The sequence below is a fragment of the Callithrix jacchus genome, chromosome 6, assembly GCF_049354715.1.
Source record: "Callithrix jacchus isolate 240 chromosome 6, calJac240_pri, whole genome shotgun sequence".
In the NCBI taxonomy this organism is placed as follows: domain Eukaryota; kingdom Metazoa; phylum Chordata; class Mammalia; order Primates; family Cebidae; genus Callithrix; species Callithrix jacchus.
The window spans coordinates 3,822,018-3,847,047 of NC_133507.1; the positions used below are offsets into that span (position 1 = coordinate 3,822,018).

General features: G+C 43.1%; 1 long non-coding RNA gene across 14 annotated transcripts in view; it reads left to right on the plus strand.

Annotated features, from left to right (window-relative positions):
* LOC103793569 (uncharacterized) overlaps positions 1 to 25,030 on the plus strand; it is a 179,387-nt gene that overhangs the window by 92,715 nt on the left and 61,642 nt on the right. For 13 of the 14 annotated variants that reach the window (XR_013536497.1, XR_013536509.1, XR_013536499.1 and 10 more), the window contains 3 exons: positions 2,157 to 2,478; positions 3,576 to 3,678; positions 4,077 to 4,152. This is a non-coding gene — a long non-coding RNA (uncharacterized LOC103793569). The remainder of the gene's footprint in view (positions 1 to 2,156; positions 2,479 to 3,575; positions 3,679 to 4,076; positions 4,153 to 25,030) is intronic. The other variant, XR_013536505.1, reaches the window with a different exon arrangement.

Below are 25,030 nucleotides of genomic sequence, written 5' to 3' on the forward strand. Positions count from 1 at the left end.
CCTTCCCTCCTTCCTTCCCTCCTTCCCTCCTTCCTTCCCTCCCTCCTTCCCTCCTTCCTTCCCTCCCTCCTTCCCTCCTTCCTTCCCTCCTTCCCTCCTTCCCTCCTTCCTTCCCTCCCTCCTTCCCTCCTTCCTTCCCTCTCTCCTTCCCTCCTTCCCTCCCTCCTCCCTCCTTCCTTCTGTTTTGTCGTTTTAAATAATAAGTTCAATATAGATCAAACGTGGCGTGGAAGTAGTATCGGTTAGCATAAAGTAAATGTTTCAATTAGTTTAAATTCAGTTATCCCTATGGCGTCTTGAAAAACAGGAGTGAGTGGGGTGATGCTTCTTGTTACCCATATGCTGAGTACCCTGCTCTAGGCACAGTTGTCATGGATACCGCTTGCTGAGCCTCCACAGACCTTGACTCTAGTGTTGACAGGGAGTTGATAGACTGAAGCCACATGTTAGACCGCAGCGAGTTGTGCTTGCTGAAAGCCGGGCAGGGTGGGCGCAGTGGAACTCCATGTCCCCTTCTGGGTGTGCTCTGATAAGATTAGAAAAAGCCATTGTTGGCTCAGTTGCCCTTTGCTGCCTTTTTGGGGGACAAGGGGGGCTGGAAGAAGGGAGGCTAGTGCAGAGAGTTGGCAGGTGAAGCTCGTCCAACTGGGTAGAAACCGAAGTGGGACTACAACCAGGGCCATTTAGGAAAGTAACTGGCTTATGACAATCTCGGCGCTGTCAGCCTTGAGCACCAGTTTATGTAGACCGTAAGCTTGTTGAGTTCAGAGACCAGGTTTCATTCATTTCGGAGCTTCCCGAATAACAGTAACACGCTGCAGCCGGTACGTGGCCTGTCATCCCTTGCTGAATTAAACGCACGCTTTTCTGCCGGCTTCTTTCCATTTCCTTAATCAGAAAATAAGTATCCCTTGTGCCAAATGCCTATCGGGAAGAGGGATTTTCAAACTAGCTGACCCGCAGGGCTCTGACCTCAACCTTTAGGTGGGCTTTGAGGATGGCCACAGGTCAGAAGCAGGTCCTGGAAGCCTCCTGCTCCCTCAGAGACTGACCATCACCTAGGACTGCTGGGGAGGACCCAGGTGAGGGGCCAGGGACCGAGGGAGCCGGTTCACAGGGATGAGAGAGCACCAGCCTCTCGCCAGTGGGTGTGGATGTGTTGGGGTGTTTTTACGGCCACCCGGCTTGTGGGGTGCTGCCCGGAACCTCCCCGGGGTGCATTTACGTCGTGAACACTCATGCCTTTGGCAAGAAACACCAGCCAGATTCTACCATATTCATAAATTCGTCTCCTTGAAAATTTTAAATATCTGGCAAAAGAGGCAGGTCGTGAGCAGCATTTTCACCTTCTCCGTTACCTGTGTGATCAGTGAGCAGAGCCCTGCTCCAGGGCCCAGCGTGCACTGAGAAGACTGCGACGTCTCCAGAGGCTGAGCAGTCCAGGATTGACAGGGTGAAGTCTGGTGGTTGTTATGTTGGACAGGGGACAGTGACTCTGTCTCAGAGTCAGCTGGTCCGCGTCAACTCTGATTCTCTGTCTCGCACTGTCGCCCAGGCTGGAGGGCAATGGTGTGATCTCGGCTCACTGCAACCCCCGTCTCCGGGGTTCAAGTGATTCTCCTGCCTCAGTTTCCCGAAAAGCTAGGATTACAGGCATGCACCACCACACCCGGCTAAGTTTTGTATTTTTTATTTTTAATAGAGACAGTGTTTCACTGTGTTGGCCAGGCTGGTCTCAAACTCCTGACCTTGTGATTCACCCGCCTGGGCCTCCCAAAGTGCTGGCATTACAGGCCTGAGCAAGTGTGCCTGGCCTTGAGTCTCCTTAGAAGAAGGGAATGAATTGATATGTGGATCTAGAAAACCCGTTCAGCATTTCCTTGAAGTCAAGCAGTATCGAGACCGGGTCCTGAGCCTGGGTAAAGACACCAGCTTGGCGAAACCCTCTCTGTGTTGGTGCATGTTTTTCTGTCATGCACTCAAACTTGGTCTGGGTAACTGGGTGGACAGTCACTAGAACTGCAAACTACCTCCCTTCCCCCAGAAGAACATTTTGGGAGATTGTCTGTATTGTTGCTTATGGTGAGCAGGCTGTGGGGGGCATTTTGGAATTCATGGGCTTTCCTTACCATGTAAATCTTCTTTATATTTTTCAGTTACCTCCCCTGTGTTCCAGGCTGAATTGTATCACCCCGAAATTCATGTGCTGAAGGACATCGAAGGTGGACATACTGGAGATAACAGCCTTTGAGGGGTAATTAAGATAAGATGGCCTCTTTAGGGTGGGGCCCTAGTCCAGTCTGACAGGTGTCCTTATGAGAAGAGGAGCTGAGGACCCCGCCACACAGAGGACACAGAAGGAAGACAGCCATCCCCACGCAAGGACAGAGGCCTCGGGAGAAACACCAGCACCTGGGCCTTCCAGGCTTCAGAACAGTGAGGAGAGAAACCCGTGTGGTCCAAGCTGTGTGGTCCAAGGTACTTCCCCACCACAGCCCTGGGGACTGATCATGTGTGGTCCCATAAAAGTGCACCAAACTGAGTAAAAGGGCCACAGCTTTCTTAATGTCCGCCTCTGTCACGTTTCACTCTGATCCATGCCTTCGGTCGTTTCTGCCGGTGTGTCTGTGGCCGTGGCAGTGGCCATGGCCGTGGCCTCTGGTCCCACCCCTGCGACCCTCGCCTGCATCACTGATGCCTCAGTCTCCTTTCTCCCTTTCTCCTCGGTCCTCCCCAGCCTGTCCACCCGGCCATCAGCAGCTGACCTCTCCCAAGGAGGTCACAGGCACCTCCTTCTTAAGTCCACAGCTTGATTATCTCTTAGCCAAAATGCGTGGGACTGGAAACGTTTTTGATTTTTTTTTTTTTTGAGATAGTTGCACATATAGAATAAGATACGTTAAGGGTTGGGGCACAAATCTAAACACCTAATCCATTTGTTTTATGTATACCATATCCACGTAGGCTGAAGGTAATTTTATACATTATTTTTAATAATTTTTGTGCCTGAAACAAAGTTTGTGCACACCGAGCCATCATAAAGACACATGATGACTGGAGGGTAGTTTTTCCCTTGGGGGCGCTGGATAAACCGTGTCCTGCGCCCGGCACCTGAGGTCAGGGGTGGAATTCTCCACCTGTGATGTCACATTCAGACTCAAAACGTCTGGGAGTGTTGCAGCACTTTGGATTCCAGATGTGAGGGTTAGGGATGCTCAACCTGTACCACCTCCTCCTTGAACTCTTCTCGCTCCAGGTTCTTCTCTTAGAACCGTGGACCGAACCTTCTCAGCACACCCCTGGGGGAGTGGGCAGGCTGGAGAAGAGCTGTTGACCTCCTGTTGCTGGAGGTCCACAGCGGAAGCTACATGTGTGAGGATTGGGAGGAATTTTACTTTCCAACTTGATTTTCTATCTTCCTTGCCTAAAAGAAAAATGCTCTTGATAGTAAAACTGGAAAGTGTGCCAGTGTGAAAATGTGCACAGACAAGTGCGTGACTCGTAAGCTTTGATCAATGTCTCACAGGAACGGGCAGATCTCTGCAGAGCAGGCGGGAATTTCCTTTTATTCTCAGTGCCTCCTGCCAGCCAAGGAGGAAAACGATGAGGCCGGAAGAAAAGGCCCGGAGATTGGGAAGTGAGACCCATTCTGCCACTAGCATCGCCTCATCGCAAAAGGTTCTTTTAAAAAATCATTGTTTTTAAAGACACAGGCATATTTAATAGCCTAAATAAACATCAGCTGTGCACAGAGTAACACGCTTGAGAAATTCAGGTGAGGGTCGTTTGTCACGACGCAAACTCATCAGTGCCGCGCGATGCAGAGCAGGTGCTAACTTCTTTTAATGAGGCCCTGTTTATAAGGCCGCCCTGGAAGGAAAGCCAGACCAGGACGGGGGGAGACAGGAAGCACGCTGACGGTGTTCTGTGAAAAATCAAGTGTTAGACTACCTAGAACAGGACAGCTGCAGGAGACACCAGGAGTTAAATGAGCGTCTGCTCTGATTGTGGAACTAGTAAAAACTGCCTGCCAAGCTTGAAAAACACTCAGTCAAAATGTTTTTTAAATTTTGTAGAGCTGCAAGGCGAACAAGGAAGAATGAAAGACGGAGCTAAAAAGATCGACATGCGGAGAGCAGTAGCTGGTTGGAGGTAGGAAATGGGTTATTTACCTTACCCTTCAAACCAATTTTAAAGTAACCGATTTAGTTTCTGACTGCTGGCGTCGTTAAAAGAGGGAAAGGGAAAGCAGTCAGAAAGGCAAGTATCAGTAATGAAAAGTAAAGGCAGAATAAATGTAAAATAGTGTGTGTTCTGTTCGCTAGAGATAAAAATCCTGCTGGAGTTAGACGTAGTAAATGTTGTGACAAATATATGTGAAAAGCTCTCAATATTAACCACTTGTTCTATCACACGATTGTGTGTTTAGTTAGAATAGATGCTATTCTCGTGTTTTGAAAAAAAAATTAAAATAAAAATTTGCCACCACATTCCTCTTACTCAAAGATGAAAAAACGTCTTTTGATGTTTAGCAGAGGAAGCTAAAAAAGCAAAGATAAAAAATGGATAAGGAAAGCACCTTCATTTAAGAACAGCCATTTACAGCTTTCTTTCCCGCAGAGATGATACGTTTTCATCTTGGTGGGAATGAGAATTAAAAAGCTGGATGTTTCCCTTTGTGATTTGGTTGCCCGGGAGGTCAGAGCCAAACTACGGTCATCTGTTGCTTCCTGATTGCCCGTTCGTGTTTTACAGGCTTTAAGCACCTTTTCTGGCTCAGGGTTTTGCTTTTTGATAATGCTTTTTTATTACACGAGACATGCACACGCTGCTGTGGCAGCACACAGTAGAAAGCAACAAATACTAACACCCATACATCTGTACGTCCTGTCACCCCAAGGCAACCGTCGAAACTGCTCTGCTCTCATGCCCTCTGGATGTGTGTGTGCACGTACGTGTGCGGGAACACATACCTGAGACGGTTCTGATGCCCCAGCGTGTGCTGTTTCATTTTACTGTAAACGTTAACTGATGGTGGTAAATATCATGTGCGTATTCCTGAGTTGTTTCATTCTGAGTCGTTTCACTTAGAATGTGACTCCCATTGATGCAAAAGACGTTCCTACATTTTTGTGTGGATGAGTAGCGTTCCACGGCATATAGATACCACTTTCTTCCTCATCCATTCTGTGCTATGGAAATACTGTGCTTTATTTGACCTGTTTTTGATGTTTCTGTATTATAAAAAATGCCTAAATATATTCTTTAAAACAATTTCAGTAGCTTTAGAGGTACAGGTAGTTTTGGTTGCATGGATGAATTGCGTCGTGATGAAATCTGAAATTTTCCTGCGCTGTCACCTGATACTATGCAGTTTTTTCGTCCCTTACCACCACTCTCAGCCTCTCCACTTCTGAGTCTCCGATGTCCATGATCCCACCCTGTATGCCTTTACCTCCCCATAGCTTAGCTCCCACTTACATGAGAGAACACGCGGTGTTTGGTTTCCCATTCCTGAGTCGTTTCACTTAGAATAGTGACTTCCAGCTCCATTCAAGTTGCTGCAAAAGATGCTCTTGCATTTTTGTACGGATGAGTAGCGTTCCATGGTGTAGGATTACCGCACTTCTTCATCCACACGTCAGTCCATAGGTGCTTAGGTCGCTGTCACGTCTTTTCAGTTGTGAATTGTGCTGTCACATATATGTATATATGTGTATGTGTGTGTGTGTGTGTGTGTATCTCTAGATGTAGATATAGATATACATACATACATATATGCAGGCATCTTTTTTATGTCATGACCTCTTTTCCTTTGGGTAGATACCCAGTATGGGATTGCTTCACCCAATGGTAGATCTACTTTTGGTCCTTTGAGAACTCTCCATACTATTTTCCATACTGGTTGTACTAATTTACATGCCTCCCAGCAGTGTGTAAGTCCCCTTTCACCACACCCATGCCAGCGTCTGTTGTTCTTTGACTTCTAAATAATGGCCATTCTGGCTGGGGTCAAGTGGCATCTCGCTATGGCTTTCATTTCCGCTCTCTGATGATGAGCAGTGTTAAGCTCGTCTGTGCCATTTGCCCACTTTGTGAGGGGTGGTTGTTTTTTTCTTGCTGATTTGTCGGAGTTCCTCGTCGATGCTGGATATTAGTTCTTTGTCAGATGCATAGTTTGAGAATATTTTCTCTCATTCCGTGGGTTGTCTGTTTACGCTGATGATGACTTCTTTTATTGTGCAGAAGCTTTTTACTTTAACTAGGTCCCACTCACTTATTTTTGTTAATGTTGCATTTGCTTTTGGGGTCTTAGTTGTAAATTATTTGCCTAGAACAATGTTCAGAAGAGTTTGTCCCTGGGATGCAACGCTGGTTCAATATGCATAAAGCAATAAACATAATTTATCACGTAAACAGAACCAGTGACAAAAACTACATGATTATCTCAATAGATGCAGAAAAGACCATTGATAAAATTCAATACCCTTGTATGCTCATGGATAGGAAGTATCAATATCATGAAAATGGCCATACTGCCCTAAATAATTTATAGATTCAATGCTATTCCCATCAGGCTGCCACTGACTTTCTTCACAGATTTAGAAAAAACTACTTTAAATTTTATATGGAACCAAAAAAAAAGCCTGTATAGCCAAGACAATCCTAAGCGAAAAGAACAAAGCTGGAGGCATCACACTACCTGACTTCAAACTATGCTACAAGACTACAGCAAGCAAAACAGCATGGTACGGGTACCAAAACAGATACATAGACCAATGCATCAGAAAAGAGGCCTCAGAAATAACACTACATATCTACAACCATCTGATCTTTGACAAATTGGACAAAAACAAGCAACGGGGGAAAGAATTCCCTGTTTAATAAATGGAAAACTGACTAGCCATACGTAGAGTTAATTTTTGTATAAAGACTTAAATGTAAGACCTAAAACCATAAATACCCTAGAAAAAAACCTAGGCAGTACCATTCAGGACATAGGCATGGGCAAAGACTTCATGACTAAAACACCAAAAGCAATGGCAACAAAAGCCAAAATTGACAGATAGGATCTAATTAAACTAAAGAGCTTCTGCACAGCAAAAGAAACTATCATCAGAGTGAACAGGCAACCTACAGAATGGGAGAGAATTTTTGCAATTTTTTATTCAACTGACCAAGATCTAATATCCAGAATCTGCAAGGAGCTTAAACAAGCTGAACAGCAAGAACGTCTGGGCACAGGGAGGGGTACAACACACCTGGGGCCTGTCGCGGGATGGGGAACCAGGGAAGGGATGGCATTAGGAGAAACGCCTCATGTAGATGACGGGTTGATGGGTGCAGCGAGCACCATGGCATGTGTATACCTATGTAACAAATCTGCACGTTCTGTGCATACATCCCAGAACTTAAAGCATCATTTAAAAAAAAGTTTGAAAATCTATTATGAAATATGCAGGTGCATCAGTTGTCAATCATGTAAGATGTACAACAATATGATGCGATTCTGAATGAGATCCTAGACCATCTTATTTTTCAGAAAGGCTGTTAATAAAAACATTCACCGTTAAAATACCAGAAAAATAGTGTATTTGGATGCAGATGTGGATAAAAATGTGATGACGTTTATGGCCAGTTGCAGTGGCTCACACCTGCAATCCTGCGCTTTGGGAAGCATAGGTGGGCGGATCACTTGAGCCCAGGAGTTATGGCAAAACCCCATCTCTACCAAAACAAACAAAAAAACAAAACAAACGAACAGAAGTTAGCTGGGCATCGGCATGTATAGTCCCAGCTACTCAGGAGGCTGAGGCAGGAGGGTCACCTGAGCCTGGGAAGTTGAGGCTGCAGCAAGCAGACAGCATGCCACTGCATTGCATCCTGGGTGACAGAGTAAGACCCTGTCTCTAAAAGAAAGTGATTTGCACATTCTAAAAATAATTATTTCACTAATTTCTTAATAGCGAACGAATATAAACAAGTTTTTAAAAACACTTTTGCTTTAATGTTTATAAATGTGTTATTTTGGACATTATTATTGAAAATAGTTTTGGTGATAAATATAAGTCTACTCATAGAATAAACCTGATTTATCAACCAATACATAAATATATCCTAATATATATAATTTAGTCATTTTAAGCACTACTTTTCGCCCTCAGATTGTCCCCAAATGCACAATAAGGTCTTCCCACCTTCAGTGTAGTTTTCTTGTGTTTTGTGTTTCTTGCGCCCACAAAGCAAGGAAAAAGAGTTAAATAGCAACCAGCGTATCCTGTACCTGTACTCTAAACCTGTAACATTCATTATTTCAGTTTACATGAAGACCTATTCTCTCATCAGCTCAATTATCCCTCACCCAATTCCACTGAATCTGCTCTGTCAGTGTGAGTATAAAATGCATGTGTGTGAGATCCACTACATCTCTAAGCCAACCACTCCCCTGCAGACTCCCCACCAGGGATGAAAAGGGATTAGGACCTTCAGGGAACAGATCCTTCTGCTCCTGAGACCTCTCACAGACTGCTCAGCTTCGCACTGCCTTCCCTTGCAGTGCTCCTCTTAGAGTGCTGAACACAATCATCTGCATCATTAGTAACACGTGGGTGGTCTTCCCGGCGCTCCCCTGTAAGTTCTATTGGTGAAACACAATACAAAATAAACAAAGCAAGTTCTAAAATGCCAACAGGCACGAGGAGTGCGTCACTTGTATGAAATCAAAATAATCATCACTCATCTACAAAGGGGCATAAGAAAAATTCGACTTCCTTTTTGTATTAATTTGTGTATAAGTAACTGAGAAAATCTGAATGTCTGGACTGTGATGTCTACAGCAAAATAACCCCAACATAGACTGGGTGAGTGGTTTTAAAAAAGCCAACTAGGCCGGGCGTGGTGGCTCACGCCTGTAATCCCACTGCTTTGGGAGGCTGAGGTGGGTGGATCACCTGAGGTCAGGAGTTTGAGACCTGGCCAACATGGTGAAACCCCGTGACTAAAAAAATAAATAAAATAAAATGAAAATGAAAAAGATTAAAAAGCAAACCAGCAGAGCACACCATCAGTTTCCACAAAGCACAGATGTTTTCTGCCTGTCCACTGCTGTATCCTTCTATAATGGCTGGAGCGTGGTAAGAACTAAAATACCTTCTCCTTCCGTGACTGGCCTCACCCTGGCGGGAGCTGGAGTGCCCAGACAGCACTAGCCTGGCCTTTTGCCACTTCCAGTGGCGCGTCCTCCATTGCTGGTTGGGGGTAAACAGCAACCATTGCAGGCAGTCACATTTTTTTCTGGTTAATTCAAGGCCCATTTTATGTATCACATTTATATGTCAGATGTTCAAAAGAAATAGAGGAAAACGTATCATTGGAATTCTGTTTGCTAATCTCACGTTCCTTGGACATATATTTTGAAGCCACCAGCAACAGGGTTTCTTTTCCATTTTCTGGTCCAGAGGGGTGTGTGGAGGGGTGTGTATGTGAGAGTAGGGTGTGTATGTGAGAATTGTGTCTAACAGTTTCTGTATCGTTTTTATGATGCATATTAACATTATGTTGCAAACGTAGTCACAAATGACATCCTGTAAAACAGACCATGTAAATGGTGCTATGAGGCCACGATGTGGAAAGTGTGTCTCGTAATCCTTCAGACACCACGATCTCTACCCCTTGAGATTTCTAGGCAATAGAAGCTGTAGAGCCCCTGTTCTTATGCCATATTTACGATGCATACATCTCATTGTCAGGTGCTCATCACATGCTAGTACCTGAGAAAAAGACACTTTCTTGCCCTGAAAGAAACTTGTAATCTAATAAAGTTAAGTTAAACAAGATGAACTTGAACATAAACGCAAAAAGACAGAGAGGAGGAATGATGAAAAATGGACACTTTAAAGCTCAAACGTGGAAAACCGTGCTGTCCTCTCTATGCTGTTGGGCATCTTTGATTGATCCAAGCATCTCCATCCCAGGGAGTCTCTTCCTGTTTCTTCAGTGGACCTACCTACTTACCAACATGCTGATGATAAACAGTCTCTTAAGAGGAGTCTTTTTTTTTTTTTTTTTTTGAGACGGAGTTTCGCTCTTGTTACCCAGGCTGGAGTGCAATGGCGCGATCTCAGCTCACCGCAACCTCTGCCTCCTGGGTTCAGGCAATTCTCCTGCCTCAGCCTCCCGAGTAACTGGGATTACAGGCACGCACCACCATGCCCAGCTAATTTTTGTATTTTTAGTAGAGACGGGGTTTCACCATGTTGACCAGGATGGTCTCGATCTCTTGACCTCGTGATCCACCCGCCTTGTCCTCCCAAAGTGCTAGGATTATAGGTGTGAGCCACCGTGCCTGGCCAAGAGGAGTCTTTAGAGAATGGCAAGGGATGCCACCCCACCCCACCCTGTCCCTGGCTGGCACGGTAATAACAGGTCACAGCCCTGATTGATTCCTACGGAGCATCCATGCAGCCTCCTCTGGGTGGTCGGAGTATTTATATGAAATGAGATGCATTTACCATCCCTGATTTGAATTTAATTAGCACCTTTTTAGTGATAAGTATGTAAATGCAGTGTTAGTGTTTAATGGTAAACCCCAAATTATGGTGAGCAACTAAAGCTAACGAAACTGGCAAACAGCCTTGTCCCCAGCCTAACTCCATCTGAGATGTTCACTGAACACAGAGTTATGTGACAGTGTCTGTCTCTGCCATCTGCAACTGTTGACTAAGTGTCTCGTCCATGTACCAACATTCGAATCAGCACGACTCTGGGATGGATACACAACTGTCTCGGTGACCATCTTCAGGCCTTGAGTTTTTTCTGTGGCGTGACTGCACTACTGGGAGTTAGCCCTGCCTCGCTCCACCCAAGTCTCTGGCACACGGCAGTCCCACTGTTCCATCTTGAAGCCCTCCCACCATAATTCGGACTCTGGGGAAGGGAGGCTGGAGCCTGCGCCCTTCTGCTGCACCTGCATCCTGGGGCTTGGTTCTGCCCCTCCAGGGCCTTAAATACTTCAGAAAGGAATCCCCCTGTGGTATATCTGGTGATCACCAACTCCATAATCTTTTGCGGTCCTTTTCCCCAGAAATATGGACCTTGTAAACTGTATACTGCTATAAAAGTTTTATAACCATAATAAAGGGAAAATTTAACTTTAAAAAATTGAAAATTTCTATAAATGTATGGGGGTACAGGTGTAATTTTGTGAAGTCAGGTCTTCCAAGATATCCATTACTCAAATATTATACATGGTACCCACTGAGTAACCTCTCATCACCCACGGCCGTCCCTCCCCTCCACCCCTTAGACTCTGCAGTGTCTGTGATTCCGCACTCTGTGTCCATGTGTGCACACTGTTTAGCTTCCACCTGTAAGTGGGAACATGTGGTATCTGTCTTTCTGTGTCTGCCTTGTCTCACTTAAGATAACGACCTCCAGTTCCATCCACGTTGCTACAAAGACATGATTTCTTTATGCAACAGGTGAACAGTATTCTATTGTTTTCTTTACCCAGTGATCCCCGGGGGTCACTTAGGTTGTTTCCGTATCTTTGCTGTTGTCAGTAGTGCAGTGACAAACCGAAGAGTACAGGGCTCTTTCTAATACACTTCATTTCCCTTTGGGTAGATACCTACTGGTGGGTTGCTGGATCAAATGGTAGAGCTACTTTTATTTCTTTGAGAAATCTCCATGCTGTTTTCCATAGAGGTTGTACCAGTTTACATATTCCCACCAGCAGCGTATGAGCCCCTTTCCTCCACCTCCTCGCCAACACCTGTTATTTTTTGTCTTTTTAATAACAGCCATTCTGACTGGCGTAAGATTGTATCTCATTGTGGTTTTAATTTGGGCAGCTGTTGGAATACAAACAGCTGGGCAGTGGCCATGTTACCTCCTCATTTTCTAGTCAGTTCTAAGGTGTGAGCCACTGTTATGCAGCTGCAGGAATTGTGCTGTAGGAATTCAGGCTTTGACACATTATCACCCTGTCCAGAGGCATGACAGGGCTGGGAAGCAGCATATATGCCATGCCTGATGCTGTGTTCCACACCCAGATAAAGTGCATCCCTTACCATTTTTAAAAGATCTTTTGATTATAAATTGTTCTATTATAAGGACACATGCACATGTATGTTCATTATGGCACTGTTTACAATAGCAAAGACTTGAAACCAACCCAGATGCCCATCAATGATAGACTGGATAAATACAATGTGGCACATAGACACCATGGAATACTACGCAGCCGTAAAAAAAGGATGAGTTCATGTCTTTTGCAGGGACATGGATGAAACTGGAAACCATCATTCTCAACAAACTGACACAGAACAGAAAATCAAACATCGCATGTTCTCACTCATAAGTAGATATTGAACAAGAACACATGGACACAGGGAGGGGAACGTCACACAGTGGGGCCTGGGGGGTGGGGGAGTTTGGGAAGGAATAGCAGGGGTTTGGGGGATTGGGGAGGGAGAGCATTAGGAGAAATACCTAATGTAGATGGCGGGTTGATGGGTGCAGCAAACCACCATGGCACGTGTATACCTATGTAACCTGCACGATCTGCACACGTGCCCCAGAACTTGAAGTATAATAAATAAATTTTTTAAAAAGGTCCCCATTTAAGAGACTTTTTAATTAGCATTTTTTTAAAAAAATAGGTAGGTTAACTGAAGAAATAGGAAGAGAGAAGCCCTAGGGTAAAGACACTTGGATCAATCAAAGATGCCTGACAGCACGTAGAGGGCAGCACGGTTTTCCACGTTTGAGTTTTAAAGTGTTCATTTTTCATCATTTCTTCTCTTTGTCTTTTTGGATTTATGTTCGGTTGATCTTTGTGAAGTTTTCGGATCAGGATTATTTCGTCTTCATAAAAGAAGTTGGGAAGTATTCCCTACTCCTCTTTCCTTCCTGAAGATTTTGTGTAAGATTGACATCGACTCTGTCTTAAATCATTCATAGAAATCAACAGTAAAATCATTGAGGCGCCACGTTTTCTTTGTAGAAAGTGTTTGTTGTAAACGTGAAGTCTTCGGTAGATATAAAGTGATTCGGATTTATATGTTTTTCTGGTGCCACTTTATGAGCTCATTTTTGTTCACTTACCACACACACTGGTAGGACATGGCTCAGAACAATTTACTTGTACGTAACAAATTATTGCTGTAGGATCTGTAGCGGCAGTTTCTCTTTTATTCCCGATATTTTAAATGTCATTTATCCTGGTTTTATTTCCTCCTTAACTCAAGATCAAGCAGGTTTAGTCTTTGGTTTTCCTCTAGAAATTGTATAGTTTAAATTTTCCACTACAGTCTCTCCAGTTAGAGTTTTGTACAAGTTTATTTTATTTTACTTTTCTTGCCTATGCATTTACATTCCTCCTGGCACAATATGATTAATGTAACTTGAGCTCCAATTTTGGTCTTTCATTATTGCTTTGTCTATTCAAGATCTTTTGCCTTTCCATATAAATTTTGAAATTATCTTGTTGATATCTACAAAAAGAATGGACTGAGATTTTGATTGAGGTTGCATTGACTCTATAGATCAATTTGGGAGAAAACTGACCTCAACAATTCTGAGTCTTTCAAACCATGAACAAAATATCTCTGAATATTTTGTTCAAACCATAAACAGACACCTTGTATTTAATTCCATTCCTCAATGTGTTGTTGTTTTTGACATTCAAACTGTAATCATATTTTGTTTGATTTATTTCTAATTGCTTATGTTTTTATGCTGTTGTTAATGGTATTGTTTTTAATTTCAGATTCTAATAGGTGTACTGGTATAAAATGTGACCGAGTTTTATACATTGCTATTGTTCTCTGCAGTTTTGCTAAACTGTCTTACTAGTTTTAAAAGATTTTGTAGACTTTTTGGGGTTCCCTAAATAGACAATAATGTCTTTAATGTCATGTATAAACAGAGACAGTTTAATTTATTCCTTCCAAATTGTATGCATTTTATTTATTTTCTTATTGCACTGATGTGGATTCCAGAACCAACGTTCAATAGGAACAGGAGGTGCTTGTCTTGTTCTCAGTTTTAGGGGAATGTATCGAGCCTCTCATAAGTGACGCTGGCTGCAGGTGTGTTGTACATGCAGTTTTTACACGATCTCTTTTCTTCTGGATTGCTGAATGTTTTTATCATGACTGTGTGCCGAGTTTTGTCAAATGACTTTTTCTACATCGATTAAGGTGATCCTTTGCTTTTTCTCAGTCCGTTAATATAGTGAATTACCTTGATTGATATTTGAATATTAAACAAGCCTTGCTTTCCTGGGATAAACCCCACCTGGCCTGTGTGATGGTTAATTTCATGTGTCAACTTGGCTGTTCCATAGGGTGACTGGATTAAACATTATTTCTGAGTGTGTCTGTGAGAGCGTCTCTGGATATGAGATTAGCATTTGACTTGGTGGACTTGGTACCATAGATTGTCCTCCCCAGTGTGAACGGGGTCAAGCAATCCACTGAGGACCGGAGTGGAGCAAACACAGAAGGAAGGAGGAGGTCACCCGCTGCTTTTCTGTCTTACTGCTTGTGCTGGGACATCTCATCTCCTCCTGCCTTCACACTGAGACTCACACCATCCTCTCCCTGGTTCTCAGGCTGTCTGATTTGGACTGAGTTACGCCACCTGTTTCCATAGGTCTCCAGCTTGTATATAGCAGATTGTAAAACTTCACAGCCTCCAGAATTGCAAGAGCCAGTTTCTCACAATAACTCTCTCTATATATACACATGTATTTATGTATATGCATATATGCACACATATATACTCATATATGTGCATGTATATAATTTTTTTGGACTTTGGAGTATGTTTATTATGCTTACCAGTTGAGCATTTCTATTTCTATGTAGTACCGTGCCGCTAGGGATCCTCATTTGCAAACTTCTAATCCAAAATGTTCCCGTAAGCATTTCCTTTGGGCAACATGTCGGCACACACAAAGTTTTGGATTTTGGATTTTTGGATTAGGATGCCTAACCTGTGAGAGACAGTGTGTGTGTGTATGTGTGTGTGAGCGCATGCGTGCATGCTTGTGTGCGTGTGTGTGTGCATGTGTGCGTGTGTGTGCATGCCTGTGTGCATGGGTGCATATGCCTGTGTGTGCATGCCTGTGTGCATGTGTGTGTCATGACTGTGTGCGTGCATGCCTGTGTGTGCGTGTGCGTGTGTGTGCGTGTGCGTGTGTGTGTGCGTGTGTGTGTGCTGCTTTCTGGAGAGCCCTAATATAGTCTAGATCCTTTTTATATATCAATGACTTCGATTGGTTAATGTATTGTTGTAACTGTGTCTGAGCCCATGAGGACATGGGTATTTATGTATGGTGCAAGTCCAGTTGTCTTTCTGGTAAGGGGCTTTGAATCCACTGGTATTAGAGTGATGCTACTCTAAAGAAATCAGTTAGAAAATACTTCCTTTCCTTCTGTTTCTTGAAAGTGACTGTGAAGAATTGGTACAATATTATTCCCTAAATGCTTGGTGGACTTTACCAGTGAGCTCATCTGGTAAAGATTTATAAAGCCTGAAGATTTATTTGAGGTAAGAATTTTAACTAAAAATTCAATTTTAAAAATGGACATACGTTTATTATGCTTGCCTACTTCTTTTTGACAAATTTTGAAGTAAAATTTATATACTGTGCAATATATTTTAAATGTGTAATACAGTTTAGAAAATGTCCATCACTCTGCGAAGATGCCCTGATCTGATCTGCAGGAATTCTGCCCTCTCATCCCCACCCCAGCCAGCCACTAATCTACATTCTGTCTCTGCTGGTTTGTCTTTTCTGGACACTGTATATACATGGAATCATAAATATGTGGTCTTCCTGTTACTGAGTGGCAAAATTGTTTGTCTATTCTAAATACAAGTTCATTAGCAGATAAATGATTGGAAAATAATTTCTCCCAGTCTGTGTCTTGCCTATTCACTTTTTTGATGGTGACTTTTAACATGCACAATTTACAAAATGTTGATGAATAATCACTTTTTTCTTTATGGACTGTCTTTTTAGGCAAAAATTTGTTGATCGTTTTCTTAATCTCTCTTAATCTTAGCCCAAGATCATGATGTTTTTCCTAACTTTTCTAAAAGTTGTATACATTTAGCACTTACATGTAAATCTTTGACCTAGTCTGAGTTAACTTTTATGTGTGGTATTAGGTCAGAATCTAGGTTCATGTCTTCAAATGTGTCTGTTCACTTGTTCCAGTACCATTCTTTGAGGACAACCTTTTCCCCGTCAAATTGGCACCACTGTCAGAAATTAATTGTTCCTCAATGAAAAGATTTATTTCTGGACACTCAGCTCTGCACCATTAATCTATCGTCTGTTCTTGTGCCAGCATCCGATTTTCTTGATTAGTGTAGCTTTATGGTAAACTTTGAAATCAGGAAGGAAAGCTTCTTCAGCTTTGTTTCTTTTCCCAGATTGTTTGACAATTTTGGGACCTTTGCTTTTTTACATTAATTGTTGAATCATTGTGCCATTTTATGCATAAAAATGTCTGCTTAACTGTTAATTGGGTTACATTTAATCTTTAGATAAATTCAGGGAGAATCGTTAACTTGGTAACATCCAGTCTGACAGTCCATGCACGTGGAACGTGGCAAAATTGTACTTGTGTTAAATTTATGCCTAAATATTTTGTCATTTTGAGGTCGTGATTAGAATTTTATTTTTGATTTTATTTCCATATTGTTTATTTTTATGTATGGAAATGCCATTAATTTTTGTATATTGATCTTGCCTCCTGCAACCTTGCTGAACTTATTAGTGTGCGTGTGTGTGTCTGTGTGTGTGTGTGTGTGTGTGTACATAGATTCTTTAGGATTAGTGTGTGTGTGTGTGTCTGTGTGTATGTACATAGAGTCTTTAGGATTAGTGTGTGTGTGTGTGTGTACATAGAGTCTTTAGGATTAGTGTGTATGTGTGTGTCTGTGTGTGTGTACATAGAGTCTTTAGGATTAGTGTGCATGTGTGTCTGTGTGTGTGTACATAGAGTCTTTAGGATTAGTGTGTGTGTGTGTGTACATAGTCTTTAGGATTAGTGTGTCTGTGTGTGTCTGTGTGTGTACATAGAGTCTTTAGGATTAGTGTGTGTGTGTGTGTCTGTGTGTGTGTACATAGAGTCTTTAGGATTAGTGTGTGTGTGTACATAGTCTTTAGGATTAGTGTGTATGTGTGTGTGTGTACATAGAGTCTTTAGGATTAGTGTGCATGTGTGTGTGTGTACATAGAGTCTTTAGGATTAGTGTGCATGTGTGTGTACATAGTCTTTAGGATTAGTGTGTGTGTGTCTGTGTGTGTACATAGAGTCTTTAGGATTCGTGTGTGTGTGTGTGTCTGTGTGTGTGTACATAGAGTCTTTAGGATTAGTGTGCATGTGTGTGTGTACATAGAGTCTTTAGGATTAGTGTGCATGTGTGTCTGTGTGTGTGTACATAGAGTCTTTAGGATTAGTGTGTGTGTGTACATAGTCTTTAGGATTAGTGTGTGTGTGTGCACATAGAGTCTTTAGGATTCGTGTGCATGTGTGTGTGTGCACATAGAGTCTTTAGGATTCGTGTGCATGTGTGTGTGTGTGTACATAGAGTCTTTAGGATTAGTGTGCATGTGTGTGTACATAGTCTTTAGGATTAGTGTGTGTGTGTGTCTGTGTGTGTACATAGAGTCTTTAGGATTAGTGTGCATGTGTGTCTGTGTGTGTACATAGAGTCTTTAGGATTTGTGTGTGTGTGTGTGTACATAGTCTTTAGGATTAGTGTGTGTGTGTGTGTACATAGAGTCTTTAGGATTCGTGTGCATGTGTGTGTGTGCACATAGAGTCTTTAGGATTAGTGTGCATGTGTGTGTGTGTACATAGAGTCTTTAGGATTAGTGTGCATGTGTGTGTACATAGTCTTTAGGATTAGTGTGTGTGTGTGTCTGTGTGTGTACATAGTCTTTAGGATTAGTGTGCATGTGTGTCTGTGTGTGTGTACATAGAGTCTTTAGGATTAGTGTGTGTGTGTGTGTACATAGTCTTTAGGATTAGTGTGTGTGTGTGTGTACATAGAGTCTTTAGGATTCGTGTGCATGTGTGTGTGTACATAGAGTCTTTAGGATTAGTGTGCATGTGTGTGTGTGTACATAGTCTTTAGGATTAGTGTGCATGTGTGTGTACATAGTCTAGAATTTGTGTGTGTGTGTGTCTGTGTGTGTGTACATAGAGTCTTTAGGATTAGTGTGCATGTGTGTCTGTGTGTGTGTACATAGAGTCTAGGATTAGTGTGTGTGTGTGTACATAGTCTTTAGGATTAGTGTGTCTGTGTGTGTCTGTGTGTGTACATAGAGTCTTTAGGATTCGTGTGTGTGTGTGTGTCTGTGTGTGTGTACATAGAGTCTAGGATTCATGTGCATGTGTGTGTGTGTGTACATAGAGTCTTTAGGATTAGTGTGCATGTGTGTGTACATAGTCTTTAGGATTAGTGTGTGTGTGTGTGTACATAGTCTTTAGGATTAGTGTGTGTGTGTCTGTGTGTGTACATAGAGTCTAGGATTTGTGTGTGTGTCTGTGTGTGTGTACATAGAGTCTTTAGGATTAGTGTGCATGTGTGTCTGTGAGTGTGTGGACGTGGAATCTTTAGGATTATTGGATAATGTCATCTTTAAATAAAGACAGTGTATTTCCTTTTTTGCGTTCTGGGTGGCATTTTAAATATATTTTTCTAGGTTGCACTGGAGAGAATGTTCACTGCAATTTGAACAAAAGTGGCAAGAGTGGACACCTCTACTGTTTTTCTAAAATTAATAGAAAAACCTTTGGGCCTTTTTCATTAAGTATAATGTGAGCTATGGGTTCTTCCTAGATATCCATTATCAGATGAAGGAAGTTCTCTTCTCTTCTAATTCGTTGGTACCTTCCATCATTAATGGCCGTTGCATTTCGTCAGATGCTTTTGCTACATCTATTGAGATGGTTTTGTGAATGTTGTCTTTTAGCCAACCAATATTGTGTCTGATGTTAATCCTTTTACATGGTAAAGCAATCTGCCATTCCTGGGGTACAGGCCACTTTGTCGTGTTTGTGATCCGCTATTTGTGGCTGGAATGGGTTTGCTAATATTGTGTTGATGTCCGCCTCTGTGTTCGGAGATACCGGGCTGCAGTTTTCTTTGTCTGGCTTTAGAATCAGCGGAATGGCGTCCCAGTAAAGTGCACTGGGGAGTGCTCATCGTTCAGTTCTCTGGGGATTTTTGGGGAAGTTTGGTGTAATTTTTTCTTTACGTGTTTGCTGCGGTTTACCAGTTAGACCATCAGGACCTGCCCTATTCTTTGTGGGAAAACTGTTTGTTTATGAAATTTCTTCCCTTGTCATAGATCTATTTAGATTTTCTATTTCTTCATGAGTCAATCTTGTGCCTTTCTAAAAGTTTTTCAGATGTGTCTAAGTTGTCTAATATAGTGGCATCAATTCGTTCATAGTCTTCCCTTTTCATGTTTTAAGATTCCTCAGAGGCAGCAGTGCTGACCTCGAATTCATATTTAATATCAGTAATTTCAATCTTTACTCCTTTTCTTTCTTTTTTGTCAGCTAAAAATCTGTTAATTTTGTTTATCTTTTCAATACATCAGCTTTTGGATTGATGTCATTAATTTTCTGGGTTTCTTTCTCATTTCCCCTTTAATATTTAGTATTTATGTATTTTTTTATTATACTTTAAGTTCTGGGGTACAGGTGCATAACGTGCAGGTTTGTTACACAGGTGTACACGTGCCATGGTGGTTTGCTGCACCCATCACCCTGTCATCCACATTAGGTATTTCTCCTAATGCTATCCCTCCTCTAGCCTCCCACCCCCTGACAGGCCCCAGTGTATAGTGTTCCCCTCCCTGTGTCCATGTGTTCTCATTGTTCAACACCCACCTATGAGTGAGAACATGTGGTGTTTGATTTTCTGTTCTTGTGTCAGTTTGCTGAGAATGATGGTTTCCAGCTTCATCCATGTCCCTGCAAAGGACATGAACTCATCCTTTTTTACAGCTGCATAGTACTCCATGGTGTATATGTGCCGCATTTTCTTTATCCAGTCTAACATTGATGGGCATTTGGGTTGGTTCCAAGTCTTGGCTATTGTGAAGGGTGCCACAATAAACATACGTGTGCATGTGTCTTTATAGTAGAAAGATTTATAATCCTTTGGGTGTATACCTGGTAATGGGATTGCTGGGTCAAATGGTATTTCTAGTTTTAGATCCTTGAGGAACCAGCAGACTGTCTTCTACCATGGATGAACTAATTTACACTCCCACCAACAGTGTAAAAGTGTTCTTTTCCCCACATCCTCTCCAGCATCTGTCGTCTCCTGACTTTTCATGATCACCATCAGTCAGCTGGGGAGCTTAGAGTTTTGTTTTTGGTTTCCAGCTTTTTCACCTGTTGATCAATCTGCCTCATGTCAGTGACTTTTCAGAACCTATGGCCCCCGCAAAGAAATATATTCTGTATCTTTTATTTATTTTTTTTTTTTTTGAGAAGGAATTTTACTCTTTTTGCCCAGGCTGGAGTGCAATGGTGCTCACCACAACCTCTGCCTCCTGGGTTCAAGCAGTTCTCCTGCCTCAGCCTCCCGAATAGCTGGGATTACAGGCATGGATCACCACTCCCAGCTAATCTTGTATTTTTAGAAGAGATGGAGTTTCTCCACGGTCAGGCTGGTCTCGAACTCCCGACCTCAGGTGATCTCCCCACCTTAGCCTCCAAAAGTGCTGGATTACAGGTGTAAGCCACCACACCTGGCCCTATTCTGTATCTTTTAAAATTGACTGAGGGAGGTTTGTTTTACGGCGGAGCACACGGTCTGTCCTCATGTGTCTGGAGAAGAATGAGTATTCTGTTGATGTGTGGAGTGCTATTGTTGTCAGATACATCAGTTTGTTTCATTGTGTTGATCAAATCCATATCCTCGCTTAGGTCTGGTAGCTGTATCCATTATGAAAAGCAGCTGGTGAAGTTCTCCAGCGGTAACTGAGCTGCCTCTTTGCCCCAGTTCCTTCAGTTTTGGCCTCATGTATTTTGTTTCATGAATTTGTGGTTTCACTATTTTTTTTTTTTTTTTTGAGACGGAGTTTCGCTCTTGTTACCCAGGCTGGAGTGCAATGGCGCGATCTCGGCTCACTGCAACCTCCGCCTCCTGGGTTCAGGCAATTCTCCTGCCTCAGCCTCCCGAGTAGCTGGGATTACAGGCACGCGCCACCATGCCCAGCTAATTTTTGTATTTTTAGTAGAGACGGGATTTCACCATGTTGACCAGGATGGTCTCGATCTCTTGACCTCGTGATCCACCCGCCTCGGCCTCCCAAAGTGCTGGGATTGCAAACGTGAGTCACTGCACCGGCTGGTTTCACTTTCTTAAATCCTTTTCTCGTGCTTCCTTTTGGGATTCCAACATAGGTTATGTTCGACCATTTGATGTTTTACTTCAGTTCTTAGATGCCTTTTTGCTTTTTGTTAACAAACATCTAATATTTGTTATTTTTTTCTCTCTGCATTTCGGTGTGACCTATTTTCAAGTTCACTGAGTTTTCCTCAATTGCCTTAACGAGTCCATTGGAGGCATTCTTCATTTTGCTACTGTTTCAGTTTTAGCCCTAGCATTTTCTTTGTTTTTCTTATTACAATTTCAGTCTCTCTGCTAAAATTACCTGTCTGGCTTTGCATGTTGCCTTCTTTTTCCATTGTGATTTGGATTACATTTGGATTTCCATTCCATTACAACATGCATCAGCATATTAATCACGGTGATTTTTGAAATCCCTGTCTGATAGCCCCAGTCCCTGTGTCATATCTAAGTCTGGTTCTTCTGATCATTTCATCTCTTGAGACTGTGTGTGTTCTTTCCGTTTTGTGCACTGTGTAATTTTTTTGCTGGAAGCCTGACGTTTTGTAGGATGGCATTACCGGGTATGTACGTCTTATGCTCAGAAATGAGCATGATTTTCCTGCTGTTAGATCTTTGGTGTGGACTTTGGTGTCACTCTCTTGAGGAATTAGGATGAATTTGAAGTTCGCCGTTGCCATGGTTACCATCCGTACACCCGGAAAGCTGCACATTCCTGTAGTGTTACCTTACGCTTGTCTCCCCACTTGGCTTTGGGCTGTTTCTTTACACTTCTCCACAGATAGTCTGTCTCTGGCAGATCCCCCAGATGTTTTTCCTGCTGTTTTTTTTTCTCACTACTTGTTAGCCTGGTGGTGAGTGGCAGAAGGGAACTTCCCGTGCCATCCTGGTCAGGCAGGCGCTGCGAACCTGACCTTGGAAGGGTGGTCTTCGTAAGTGTCCCTGTCCTTCCTCCACATGTAACCCGGTCTTAGCACGTAGTCAAGCCCCTTCCGCAGCGGTCGGACTTCTCTTTTCTCCTCTGTCCTCTCCTGCAGTCTCAGGCTGTGTCTGTCTGTGCCCTCAGGCTGTATTTTGATTTCATGCAAATTAAGGATTTTGTTCTTTAGGGAAGATGAGTCTCAGCAGAGTCAATTCCTCTCCAACCTGCGATGAGATTCCCCCAGAGCCCTTGGGTGGCTACAGTTTCTCCCTCCTACCACGAACATACCCACCAGCCAAAGCACCTCTGAGCTTTCTCAAGATTCCCCTTAATGCCGGCTGTGGGCACTTGGTGGCTTCCTGGAGGAAAGGCCTCCAGAAGGTAACAAACCTTTCATCCGGGTCTACAGCACAGAATCTTACATGTTCTCATTAGCCCTCACTCGGCCTTTAATGATTCGTTAAAGATGCTTGCTTTAATCTTTTTACCAGATTCTGTGGAGTTCAGCAGTATTTATCCTGGGTAAGCAGATACCCACATCCTGTTTCTCTCTGAGGGTGACTGTCTCTCTTTAGGTTTTCTGACAACTGTTTATTCTGTGATAAAATCTTTCTAATGAATTTTCAAAATTCATTTATTTGAAGTTTGTACAGCTTTTTAATTAAAAAAAGTTTTTTTGAGACAAAGTCTTGTTTTGTCACCGGGGCTAGAGTGCAGTGGTGCAATCTCGGCTCACCGCAACCTCCGCCTCCTGGATTCAAGCAATTCTCCTGTCTCGGCCTCCCGAGTAGCTGGGATTACAGGCACCCGCCAACACAGCAGGCTAATTTCTTCTTTTTTCTTCTTTTTTTTGAGACAGAGTTTTGCTCTTGTTACCCAGGCTGGAGTGCAATGGTGCGATCTCGGCTCACTGCAACCTCCACCTCCTGGGTTCAGGCAATTCTCCTGTCTCAGCCTCCCGAGTAGCTGGGATTACAGGCACGCGCCACCATGCCCACCTAATTTTTGTATTTTTAGTAGAGACGGGGTTTCACCATGTTGACCTGGATGGTCTCGATCTCTTGACCTCATGATCCACCCGCCTTGGCCTCCCAAAGTGCTGGCATTGCAGGCATGAGCCACCGCACCCGGCCTTTTCTTTTTTTTAGTAGAGACGGGGTTTTACCATGTTGGCCAGGCTGGTCTCGAATTCCTGACCTTAAGTGATCCACCTCCCAAAGTGCTGGCATTGCAGGCATGAGCCACTGCACCTGGCCTTGTATAGCGTTTTTACTAATTGGTAGGAACAATATTCTTTCCAGTTCTCTACATCTCTAAATTGTCAACAGAAGTCACTGTTTCCCCTTAAACCTCAGGCCTGCAATTGAAGTGGTAGTAGACATGACCTGCTAACTGCAACAATTCTTTCTATGATTTGCTCTTAGGAGATAAGCAAAGGGCATCTTCATTTCCCCCATTCACCTCATGCCAAATATTAAGAAAAGGTATCCACTGAATTACTTAAAACTATAGTCTATTTAGTGTAATCAGAAATACTGCTGGTCACTAATCAAACTGCATTCAGTTATATTTTCCGAGTATATTTTACCAGTACTTACAAACTCTAAATGCATCGTCCTCGAGTGATTTAAGGAATACAAATACACAGGTAGTCTTGTTTCCCCAGTCCTGGAGTATATGTTGAGTTAACAGAAAAGCATGTTGCCGCGGCTGTTCAAGAATTATGTTTTTAATTAGGAGGAAGCAAACTGCAAAGGACTATTCAGTCCAGCTGCCGGTAGGTTTATCAGATTTAATCAACACTTTCAAACTGTACTGGGTCTTATTACACAATTAGACTGAAATTCTCCTGAGCAAATACATTTCTTGCAAGGTTGCAAATAGCATTTTTTTCCTGTACTCTGCAGACCAATCCAGAAATAGCAGACAATCCAATACTTCTTTATTTTGTAAAGTTTTATAAGGCCATTCTCCAGACTGGGTCTCCTTGGCTCACCCTGGCTATGGGCAGTCTTACGCATATGTGTACACACACACACATGTGTACCCACACACATATGCCCACACACAGGGTTAGATGCACATGACCTACTTATGGCCAGTTAAGTCAGCTGGGAGCTAAGGATCCCAAAGCCTGAGGGCAAATCTCCAGACCAGTGAGATTGGTTCTGGTGTTAGTTGTAACCTTCTTTTGAGGCCTAAATCGTTGCTCTGTTTTTGCCCCAAGGGATCCCAACTTGGGTCTGTTGCTCCGTCAGGCAGAGCTCACTGGGTGCCATTCCCCACCACCGTGGCACCAGGGCAGGTATCTGTGGCATAACTTACTATGTGACATGTGGGTTGTTTCCTTAGGTGAAAGGAGAGAGAAACGTGTCCTGGAAAATCTGCTTTAATCGCAGGTGTCTCTGGATTGTGTGTGAACCGGGGTCCATGTTCTTCAGGTGTAAGCAGTATTCACAGCTGCCCCCCAGTATGAAAGGGAACTCCCTCAGTGCACAGGCTGTCCTCTGACTCCAGATGTCCTCCTCCAGATTTCCCCGCCTGACTGCTACCCTTCTGCCCCGGTGAATCCAGCCCTGAGCTGCTGGCACACGCTGAAGGCTCCGCCCATGAGAGGGGACCGTCTGTGTCTCTGAAGCAGTCTTTATTTCAACTCAAACTTGCCCGTCATTTCTGTGTTGTGGCTGACCTTTGCATAGCAGCCTA